Source organism: Rhinolophus hipposideros, assembly GCF_964194185.1.
Source record: "Rhinolophus hipposideros genome assembly, chromosome: X".
Classification (NCBI taxonomy): Eukaryota; Metazoa; Chordata; class Mammalia; order Chiroptera; family Rhinolophidae; genus Rhinolophus; species Rhinolophus hipposideros.
Window position 1 is genome coordinate 94814785 of NC_138046.1, and position 12158 is coordinate 94826942.

The 12158-nt window shown below is 42.0% G+C and overlaps 1 protein-coding gene across 4 annotated transcripts in view; it reads right to left on the minus strand.

The window, feature by feature from the left end:
• Positions 1 to 9495, minus strand: part of USP9X (ubiquitin specific peptidase 9 X-linked) — a 128336-nt gene extending 118841 nt beyond the window's left edge. For 2 of the 4 annotated variants that reach the window (XM_081043817.1, XM_081043815.1), the window contains exon 1: positions 8501 to 9253. The gene's annotated coding sequence lies outside the window, so the exon portion shown is untranslated. Of the gene's footprint in view, positions 1 to 6498; positions 6582 to 8500; positions 9254 to 9368 lie in introns of those variants that run through there. The other 2 variants (XM_081043816.1, XM_081043818.1) reach the window with 2 other exon arrangements.
• Positions 9496 to 12158: the final 2663 nt, after the last annotated feature.

Sequence of the window (12158 nt, forward strand, 5' to 3'; positions counted from 1 at the left end):
CTTTTGTAAGCAGAAAAAAAGGTACACTCTGAAGTAATGATAAAATGTCCATTCTTACATAAACCAGTAAGTCATTTATTATCACTGTCAAGTATTATGTAGTGCACGTAACTGTACGTGCTATACTTTAACATGCCCAGCAGACTTGTTTATGCCAGCGTCATCACCGCAAGCAAGAGTACTGATTGTTGCACTTCGACATTATGGGGGCTATGATGTCACTAGGCAACGGGAATCTTTTAGCTCCATTATAATCTTATGGGGTCACTGTCATAGACCAAACATCATTATGTGGTACATGACTGCACAATCATCTATAACCCAGATTCCTTTCTCATGATGACTTTTCAACAAATCTCAACAGACAAGCTCTCAGAGGGGAAAGGGATTTGGGGATAGGGGAAAAAAGCTGAAAAAGGGGGAAGACAATAAAGGTATTTTTGTTTTCAGCTCAGTACTCCACTGAGTGACAGAAAAGCAAAAGTCAAATTAGCAGCACCTCCCTCATACAAGAGGAGTTCCAAGTATCTCACGCCTTTACTCCATTTCCTAAACCATTCTCTTATCTCTCAGGTGAACTGTTAAAAATATTGTCTCAATTCCCCTGCTATCCAACAGTCCTCTAACATATCTGCTGTGATGCCATCAGAATGATCTTTCAAAAAACAAATCTAATCCTCTTTCCTTTCATTTAAATTTGAAGGCCCATTTCATTACCTAAAAACAAGTAGGGGCCCTAAGGTGGCCCTCAAGGTCATTCCTTGTGATCTGGCCTCACTCAAGCTACCTCTCTAGTTTCATCTCCCATAATCCCTTCCCTCCCAGTATCAGCAGTGTTCTTTTTACATTCTACTACCAGTTTTTCTCTAAGAACACACTTGCACACTTCTATTCCTCCATTTCAAGTAGTGGTTCTCAAATTTTGCACCAGGGAACACCTGGCAATATCTAGAGACGTTTTTACTTGTCACAACAGCAGGGGAGGGGTACTACTGGCATCTTGTGGAGAGGCTAGGGAAGAATGGGACAACACCCCACAACAAAGAAAAATCTGGCCCAAACTGTTGACAGTGCTGAGGTTTAAAAAACCCCGATATCAAGTTGTTCCCTCTGCCCAGAAGTCCCTGCTGTAACTCATAGGACCACCAAAACAGTACACTTTTGAAGACCAGCAAAGTTCACTCAACCCCAAACTATAATGATTTCTTCACCTCTTCTACCACTCCATTTTTCACACCTCTATTTAATACAGTACTTATTACACTGTATAAATAATTGTACAGCCCACTAGACTTTAGAGCCTAGAAAGGATTAATCACCTTTACCCTCGTGCCAGAATGGTATTAAGTTGAGTGAATTCGTTGTAAGATACGTAGCAATCACCCAATCCAAATCCTTCATTTTACAATGTCACCGAGGTTAAATAACTTGTTGACTAGTTGGTAGAGTAATTACAACTGTAACCCAAGCCTTTAGACTGAGATTAGCGCTCTTTACTACCCACTACACTCTCTCAATCAGGCTGAGGGAAGTTCTGACCACCCACAAATGACATTTCAGGCTTGTAGTCTATTAACTGTGCCTCAGGAAACTTCTCAGACTTCGTTCTCAGGGGCTGTTTCTGAATAAACACAAAGAAACCCAAAGTAGTAGAGTGAGTTAAGGCTAAAAGAAAAACAGAAAACATGCTACCAGGGTTCAGAAAAAATAAGGATCACTTACAACTGGAGAAAAATTAGAAAATACTTCGTGAAGATAGCATGTGAGCTAAGCATTACATGCTAGTCATAAAGGGGAGATGGAGCTCCAAGAGTAAAGCCATGGGAATAGCAAAGCTGGAGCACACATGTCAACTATGGATAGTTTAGGTGGGAGAACACAGATAATAACCTTGGCAAAGTAGATGGGAATATGTCAAAATGACCTCTTTGGGTATAAGTAGCATGATGAAAGTCTTGAGCAGTATTTGGGGAGAGCAAGAGATAAGGAGGTATCTAAAGAACATGATTCTTGTGGCTGTGTAGATGAACAGAAGCCAAAAAATCTTTCCATGATTCTCTTTCCCATGATGCACTGAAGGTAGCTGAGGTAATCCTTGAATAGGAGCAATTTGAGATAGCTAACATTTATGACTCAGATGACATATACTATCAGACACCAGCAGGCACTACATTAAGTTCCTGCTCCAACCCTCAGTCTGGATCCATAATGCCTTTCACCCCAGCTCAGCAAGCTCCAAACCAAAAAACTCAAGAATTTTGGATAAATGATTACTATGTATCTACAAAGGACATAGTAAACAGACATATACATACTAACTAAATATGAATGAGACTTTCTGTAGCTATTCACAGAAGTCTAGGTAAAAGCTGTATATAGGCAGTAGCCTCCTTTCATACACAATGAATTCCTAAACATGTGACAGAAGTCAATTATTTCAAAGCCAAACAATAGATTCACGTGTTTCTAGTGGTTTTCCCAACTCTTAGAGTGCACTAAAGAAAAAATTATAAAATCCCTAATTACACCTCACCTTTTATATATAAACTTTATTATACATTTGCCGTACCTAATTTCCTATTTCACTCTAATTATTTCATTCACCATTGAACAAAGTTAACCAACACAACCAATGAGCACAATCTAACCCAGTAAGGTTAAAGATTCATATCCCTAATCAGTTCCGTCTCAAGGATATTGACACCTCCAGCTGATGCACTTCTGTTTCTCACCCATTTTGTTTTTAAACTTTTATTTAAGTGTGTCTTTCCAGGACCCATCAGCTCCAAGTCAGGTAGTTGTTTCCATCTAGTTGTGGAGGGCGCCGCTCAGTGGCCCATGTGGGGATCGAACCAGCGACCTTGTTATGAGCACCGCGCTCTAACCAACAGAGCTCATCAGCCACCCCATCCCACTCATTTTTTTATAAAAGAGCAAAAAACTGAACACACAAATTAACACACAAGACACTGCTGTACAAATATAACAAAGCTGCTGAAACAGAACTCTTTTCAGGCAGGCAATACCACCCTGCAATAAAAAGAAACATCTTTCATCAGCTAATGGACAGAAGCCTGAACTTGCCTTAAGGAACGGAGGTTCAGGATTGCTAACATAGATTGTTAACTTGACATTGTTAAAGTGGAGACTAAACAAAAGTCAAATATGTCACAGCTGAGGACTAGCTAACATTTCTCAATGGAAAAAGGTATAGAAACAGGAAAAAGGTACAGAAACAGAAAATAGAGCTCATCACAAAGTTCTTCTAACATATCCTCACTCTTCATGTGCACAGAAGAATGTAACATGCACTGTAACAGTAACATGCACTGTTACTGTGTTTCCCCGAAAATAGTAACAGTAATATGCACTGTTACCAAATAGTAACAGTAATATGCACTGTTACCAAATAGTAACAGTAATATGCACTGTTACCGTGTTTCCCCGAAAATAAGACCCCTAAGTCCTCGTGGGACAATCAGCTCTAATGCGTGTTTTGGAGCAAAAATTAATATACGACCTGGTATTATATTACATTATGTTATGTTACATAAGACCAGGTCTTAGATCAGATTATATGATACCATATATCATATTATACCCGGTCTTATATTATGTAAGACGCGGTCTCATACTACAGTAAAACAATACCAGGTCTTATATTAATTTTTGCTCCAAAACACGCATTAGAGCTGACTGTCCGGCTAGGTTTTATTTTCGGGGAAACACACTACACAAATATGGATGGCATAGCTGACTACACACCTAAGCTATATGGCATAGCCTACTGTTCCTAGGCTACAAGCCGGTACAGCTTGCTACAGTCCAAAACACGAGATTAAATCAAACACAAGAGAAAATGGTATAATCAAGACGCTGGGTAAACACGAGATGTAAGAGGCTGCTGCCGCCGTAACAAGGCACACGGTCTTACAGCAAACTCTTTTGTAAGCAGAAAAAAAGGTACACTCTGAAGTAATGATAAAATGTCCATTCTTACATAAACCAGTAAGTCGTTTATTATCACTATCAAGTATTATGTATAGTGTGAAGCACAATAAAAAATGACAAAATTAGAACTAGGACAACTTTAGAGATCAGGTAATCCAATGCCCCTCACGTCATACAACATAACCTTCTAGACAACAGCGACCTCTAGAACAGTGCCTGGCACATGGTAGATGCCCAGTAAGTATTTGTTGAATGGATGAAAAGGAAATTAATGCCTGCGTGCATGCGTGTACGTAAAATTCTATGTGGAATCCTGGTCTCTCCCAACTATTTATCCAGTGTCTGAACTTTTTGCCACGTATGTGTCTAGAATTTTTGGCAGTGTAACTGAAAAAACTAAACCCGAACAAGAATATTACTGCCTAAAGGTAGGACACAAACTCAGAAGAGTCTCAGATCTCCCCTTCCCCTGAAATGAACTGTAAAGAAAAAATCCCTAACTGCACGTCAGCATCAGCTTTTGAGTTTTTAATTCTTTAAAAATGCCTTGTTCCCACCCAAAACCTATTCAATCAATTATAATCTCTAGCGAGTAAGACCTAGGCAAACAAATTTTAAAAAGCTTCACAGGCGATTCTGATACATAGCTGAGTAGAAAATCACTGTTAAACAGTGATTGAAAATAGAATTGGAAACCCATTTGCTGTGAATACACGTGTAGTGCATGTACTGAAGTCCGCAAGACAAGCAGACACATTTGAAGAGTAAATTTAAGTAAAATACCTTAACAGTACGTTTTTTCATACCTTTTTCCTTAAAAGCATATTACATCGGTCATTGTATTGAACAGTAACAACTGACTGATAAATACAAACTCCAATATACGTAAGTTTTATGAAGTCTTTTTTCCTTATGACAGACTTTACAGTACAGAAAATAGACTACAGTGATCATTAATTTAACAGATCTTTGACAAATCTTGTGCCACATCAAAAATGCTCAGAGATTCTACATTAGCAGGCTTTCCCCTACCTCTCTCAATATAGAATTTAGCATAATGGACCAAGGGAATTAAGAGAAATAAACAATAAAGATATTATTGCTATTTCACTCCATAAAATTATCAACCAATACTACAAAAATGCAAAATTAAACCCTTAGTTTAGAAAACTTTCTGTGAAAATCACACTGATATTAAACTAAGCTAAATAAAACTGATTTCTCATATTGAAACAGAAATTTACATGATATTAAGTGGTCACTTATGGGATGATTTAAACAAATTTCTGGGAGACAAATGCCTGAATTTTGCATCTTTTAAGAAGATTAAGTTGCCTAACATTATTTTAGTCATTAACACACTCACAACTAAACTATCAACCTGAATGTGTTGGGAGACATGTGGAAGGGAAAGAACCTATTTGCTGCAAAGCTTTAGCATCAACCTTGGCCAACCAAGATATTTCGCAAATTGCAGACTACTGTCATATTTTTATTAAAATTTTAATATACAGCTACTCTGGTACAGGAAACAACCCAAAAGTTTTAAGTGTTTTTTAAAAATAATAATCAGTGTTATTTCACTAACTCAAAGCACTACTGGTTGGGCCTGACAGACCTCAGTCCTTCATCTGTATAATGGAGGTACTATCTACATAAGTATTAACGGAAAATGTTTAATTTAACAGTACTGGTACATAATTAATACTCAATAAATGACAATCATGCTGATAACTGAAAGCAGCCGAGAAAAAAACCCATCTTCTTATTTATCCACTTGAAAGTTCCATAAAAACATGCTAACAGCAATAACGCAGTGGATTTCAACCTTGACTGCATGTGAGAAATCACCCACAGTGCTTTAAAAATATACCTTTGCCCAGGCCCCATGTCAGACCAATGCATCAGTCTCTGGGAATGGGACCCAGGCATCAGTATTTTTTTTTTAACTCCCTCAGGTGATTCTAATGTGCAGTCAGGGTTGAGGTCCAATACATTTACCCTTTCCCAAATACTAATGTGAGACTCTACATTAAAATAAGACAACTCATCAATAAACACGATAGCTTTTAAAGATACAGCTCCTTAAAAGAACAAAATGGAAACTAAAATCCTGTTTTTCAATTCTTGAAAAAAATTTTTTCAAGATTCAGAAAATATACCAGCAAGAGGGGAAAATATAATTCAGGCTATTATAAAGCATTACATTTTTTAAGAATTAAAAATAAAATTAACTACCTCAGAATTAGATTTACCCTGCAGGTAATTACCCAAAAGGCTTACAAAACTAATCCTTTACTACACACCCCTATATATTTCAAACAACTTTCTTTAACCTGACTTAAACAAAAATTAGTTTTCGTATTAAAATTCTGAAACTGACGTATACATTTTATTAGTTTTCAAACTGACCTTTCAAGTTGACCTTATGAAATAAAAAGCTAAAAGAATGCTTGCTTTTAGTCCAACTAATCAAGAACAAATTTATGACTAGTAAATTCATGACAAACATCCATTTTCAAAAAACCGTAAGAGCATTATTAATACCATGTCAAAGAAAAGTTATCTCTGAGGAGATATCCACGAAATCTCTCATCTTCTTAAGATGTCAGAAAATTTATTGCAAGATCCTGGAAGAAAAAAGATCCAAAGTAAATCCTACTTGAGCATTCCAAGAGAACTATGGAACACCATCAAGAGACTAATAATAGTGAAAAGTAAAATCTGCCCTTGAAAGTTACTTTCTGAGGAATTCAAATTCTGACTATGTATCCTTCTAGCTGTTAAACCCTCCAGAAATTTTCCCTGTCAGAAACTACCAAGGTCAGCAAACAAAAGAACATTAAGATAACAGGTTAAGAATTGCAAGTTCAATGTTCATGCAAAAAATATAGGGAAAAGAATAGGGAAAAACAATTCATATTAAGTCCAAAAGTTTTATTTTAATTAGAGAAAGCAAAACACAATACAATCTCAGAAACATTTTGAGTTCACCCTTGGTACACCAATTCTAAATACTTCTGGTTTTCACTATCCAAACACTAACAACGAAGCTTAAAGAATTAAGTTATTTATAAGCATGACAGCACGTAAGTTTTAAAATTGAGAAAACAGATGTTGACGTATTTGTACATTTAATTAATACATAAATCCCACTGAAACAAGCAGACCAGTGAGATCTCAAGGAGAATTTGCAGTCTATTCTTATAAAGTTCATGTGTACAGATTAAGAAAGCCAAACTAGTCGTGGTTAACCAGTCCTTAACCATATAATAACTAAGAGTAGATAATGACCTCCAAGAGAGTTAAATACCTGCTGAAAAGTTTCCTAATGGATGCACCCCAAGTTTTCCCTCAAAAGTGAATATATACAAACATGTTGATTTAGAGGACTTCAGGGGGTTCCAGATGAAATGCTATGATTTTTTTCCCTTCCCTCCACAAAAATGCATGACTATTTTACCTACATCTACAACGCTCAAATTCAAAGGCAATCTGAAGAAATTACACACAGCTGTAAACTGTGAAAAATTCAATTAACGTTTTAACTATGCAACTTTCAAAACATGTATGCTTAATTTAAGCAGGTGCTATGAAAAATATGAAAAAAATTCTCGGGTAACTTCCAGTCGCCACAGAAATCCATACAAATATTACAAAACCGTATACACCTGCTCCACAGCTCTTAGTATGTCACAATGAATGAAAAATACACCATTTATCAACCATAAAGCCTTACATCACAAGAATCTGAAGGTTTTATCATTAACGAACTCACACCTACTACTATTTTTGGCAGAAACGGGTTAAAAATAGAAAGGTGGTGGGTCCGAGCTAACTTGGAAACGATTTCTGCATCAAAACATCGTTCGTGGCTTCGGCCCTCTGCACGTGAACGGGGGCGAAGGAGGTGGAGGAGGCCGATAACCGGGCTCCGGCTAGCAGGCCACGGGGCCAAAGCGAAGCTGCGGGTTATCGCGGGAGGGTGGGGGGAGGCGGACAAGTCCTGGGGCCTGATAGCCAGGCGTAGCCGAGGCCTAGCTCTATGGCTCCAAATCACTCCACCTCAGTAATGGCGTTTGGTGTCAAGTGGGACGAGACTGAGAGCGGCAGCCAATCCGCCGAACTGCGAGCCTCAGATGCAGGGGTCTCCAGTCCCCGGCGCCGACTCGGCCGCGGGGTGCGGATGCGGGGGCTGCCCGCCGCGCCCGGAGACTCCATCCTCCCACTCGGCCCCAGATAGGTCGGGAAAGGGAGGAGGGGGAGGGCCGGAGCCGTCAGCCATTTTCCCTTACAGTCCAAAACACACACACACGCTCCTGGGACGCCGGCTCCGCGGAAAACCCAGCCCCGCGCCCGCCCCCCCGCACGCCGCGCGCACCCGCCCGCCTAGCCTGGGGCCCGGAGGGTGGGTGGCGGGGAAGCCCCCGGCCCGCGGCCCCGAGGGAGGAACCGCGCACACGCACACCCCCCTCGCCCTCCTCCCCTCAGCGAGGCTCAGCTGTTAGCCCCAGAAAAGCGCGTCGTCCCGGTGCGGCTGGCTACTCACCGCACGACACAGGCGTCTTCTCTTCAGAACCAGGACACGCGGAGGCGGCAGCAAGGCTCAGTCCTGGGACAAGGCCGACCCGGGGTGCATCCCAGGCCCAGGGGGGACGGGCGACAAAGTGTGTGGAGAGGCTGCGGCGGACGTGAGGACCAGGGGCTGCACAGGGGTGCCGGAATTTGCTGCCTGCCGCGCCCGCCCCGCAGCAGCGGTGGCCGCCTTCTCTTCACCGGCGGCGGCTCTCTTCCCCCTTTCTCCCCTCAGGCTGGGGCTCTCGTTGAGCTCAGACGGGCTCCGGGCGTTGCGTTTCTCCTGCGTCACCTCCTCCTGCTCCTCCTCCCGCAGTGGCAGCTTCACCTTCCACAGCTCGTCGCCTCTGTCCCCTCTCCGGGCCTGGTCAGTTGGCCGCGGCTTGTTCCTCGCTCCCGGCGCCGACCCGAGCACCGGGCGCTGAGGCGGCCGCCTCCCGTGAGAGAGGCGGCAGCGGCGGGATCCCGCGAGGCCTGTGAGCTGAACGAGGCGGGGAGGGGCTCGGAACAGGGAGGCCCGGACAGGCCGGGTGAGGGGAGGTTGCGGCTCCGGCGGCGGCGGAGACTAGCTTCCGCAGCCGCGGAGGTCCGTCCTAGTCAATATGGCGGATCCGGCAAACCAAAAAAAAAAAAAAAAAAGAGGAAAAAAAAAAAAGAAACTGCTCGGCCAGAGGCGGCGGTGGCACGGCGGCGGCAGCAGCGGTGGCGGCGGAGGCAGCAGCGCGGCGACGCAGACACCCACTAGCCCCAGCGCCGCCCAAAGCCCCGAGGTCCCCGCCTCCGTCAAGCACCACCCCTCAACGACCCGCCCCTGGGCCCTCCTCCATCTCTTCCCCACCCACCTCACGCTCAGCTGCTCCTTCAGCTTCCTCTGCTCCTCCTCCACCCTCTCTACCCCGGCAGTCAATCCTGGGACAGTGGAGAGTGCCGCCGGGGGGGCCGGGCGACAGACGCTGGGAACCCGGAAAGCTAGGGTGGGGGAGGGGAAGACAATGCAGTAAAGATTGTTCGCGCAGTACCGTTCCTTCCGGCCCGCCCCTCCAGGGTCGCGCTATGACCGGGAACGGTGTACCATAATAGCCCTCGGTTCGGGTACAGTGTGAGGGCAGAGGTGCCACAAGGACAGGCAGGAGTGGGGGAAGGGAAGCCCGAAAGGATCTGGCATACCATGCCGGAGGAGGAGCCGAGAGATCGGGACTGGCAGGGTGTGTGGTCAACACAGGGTTAATCGCGCGAGCTACAGCCGCGTCGCTCAGAGTTCGACTTGGGCCGCTTGTTTTTGTTCCATTGTGAACGGTGGCCCCGCCGACGAGTGCCCGGATGTTGACGTCACCGGCCTCCCCCTGTTCCGGGATTGTGGGGGGAGGGGTAGTGGAAAGACGCGATCTTAGAGACCACGAGCTAGGCGGTCGCTCCCGTGCTGCCTGGGGGTCCCGGCGGCGCACCTGATTTGCGTCATGCGGCCGGTGAGCCGGCCAGGCCCACGGGGCGGGTACTCGGAGCGGTAGTATTGAGAGGTCCCGAGGGTTTGGCCACCTGCTCATCACCGATAGGGGGAAGGTGTGGCTATCTCCTGCGGAGTCGGCGCCTTCCCTCCACCCTATGAAGCAGGTGCTCTGAAAAACTCATTCACTCGGTCCTGCAGCATCTGTACCTGAAAGCACTTAGGCTTCCTCACACCCACCACCCTTTGGCCATAGGAGCACTTAGAACAAAGAAAAATGTTATGAAGTACCACGGACGGCATAGTAGAGGCTAGACAGTACTAAATGTAGCAAGACTCGCGTCTTATACCAAATCATCAGCACAATTCAGTGTTAGAACCTGGAAAGGCCTTTTGAACCCATGACATCCACTATGTCATGAAATATTTTGTTTATATTCCAAAGTGAAAGTTAACAGGCTAATCTCAAGTAAATGGAGTGCTTGGAAAAATTCTATACAGACTATCTTAGATGCCCAAATGAAGAGAAAAGAAATGCAGTTCCTAGTTTACCACAGATTTCCTTTTATCTTAAAAATTCTGGACACCAAATTGCATGCAAAATCATAGCAAAACTCCATAAAACAAGATTATATTTTGTATAGAACACAGCTGAATTTAATTATGCTATAATTATGTTAATTTGTAATAAAGGGTTGTTAAAATGGAATCCAAACGAATTTAGTGTGACAGTGACAGGCACTTACTTCAGTATCCTGAATTTCAAAACAATGTCTATGTAGTACTAGACTATACAAAGTTTTCACCACAAAAATTATCTAATAAAGTATCCAAAACACAAACTTCAATAGCCCTAATAATTCATGGAGTATTTTATCTTGTTTTTATCATTATTTCCAAGAATAGTTTGGTTTTTCCACTAGCTTATAAGCTCCTAAAGAAAAGACACTACCATCCATTTATACGGTAGGTTTGCTAACTGATGGTTATTTTATTTAACCCTCAGAACCCTGTGAGGTAGGCAGAACGTATATTGCTATCATTAATTTTAAATAGGAAAACAGAAAGGGTAAGTGATTTGCCCATAATTACCTGACAGGATTGGTTAGTGTTGAACATAGGCTTTTTAACCCTATCAAAAGTGCACCTTTAACAAGGATGTCTACTCTCACCAACTCTATTCAATATTGCACTTACAGTTCAAAGCAGGGCAAGAAAAAGAACTAAAAGGCATCCAGGTAAGAAAGGAACAATTAAACTACCTCTATTTGCAGATAACATGATCTTGTATATAGAAAATATTGGGGAATCCGCTATAAAAAAAACTTATTAGAGCTAGTAAGCGAGTTTAGTAAGGTTACAGGAAATTAAAAAAATTAATATTTAAAAAAATCAATTATATTTTTATATAGTAGAAATAAACAATCTGAAAATGAAATGAACAAGTCCCTTTACAATAGTCTCAAAAAGAATAAAATACTAAATGAATAAATTAAACAAAAGTATAAGATTTGTACACTAAAAACTACAAAACATAGTTGAAAGAAATTAAAGACAACCAAAATAAATGGGAAAACATCCCATGTTCAAGGATTAGAAGATTTAATATTGTTAAAATATCAAATCCCCAAATTGATCCAGAGTCAACCCAATCTTTATCAAAATACGAGCATGCTTTTTTTGCAATAAGCTAATGAAAAGGTACCCAACATCACTAGTTATTATGGAAATGCCAATCAAAACTACAATGAGATACCACTTCAAACCATTAGGAAGGTTATTATCAAAAAAAGAAAGAAAAAAATGCAAATTTGGGGATGTGGAGAAATTGGAACCCTTGTACATTGCTGGTGCGAATACAAACTGGTGCAGCCACTGTGGAAAACAGTTTAGCAGTTCCTCAGAAAGCTAAACATAAAATCACCATATGACCCAGCAATTCCATTCCTAAGTAAATACCCACAAGAATTGAAAGCAGGGACTCAGATACGTGTTTACCCATGTTCATAGCAGCATTATTCACAATAGCCACAATGTGGAAGCAATCCAAATGTTCACCAACAGATGAGTGGAAAAAGAAAATGTAGTATATACACACGATGGAATAGTATTCAAACTTTAAAAAAAAAAAAAAGGAATGAAATTCCAATACATGTACAACATGGATAGACCTTGAAAACATTATGCC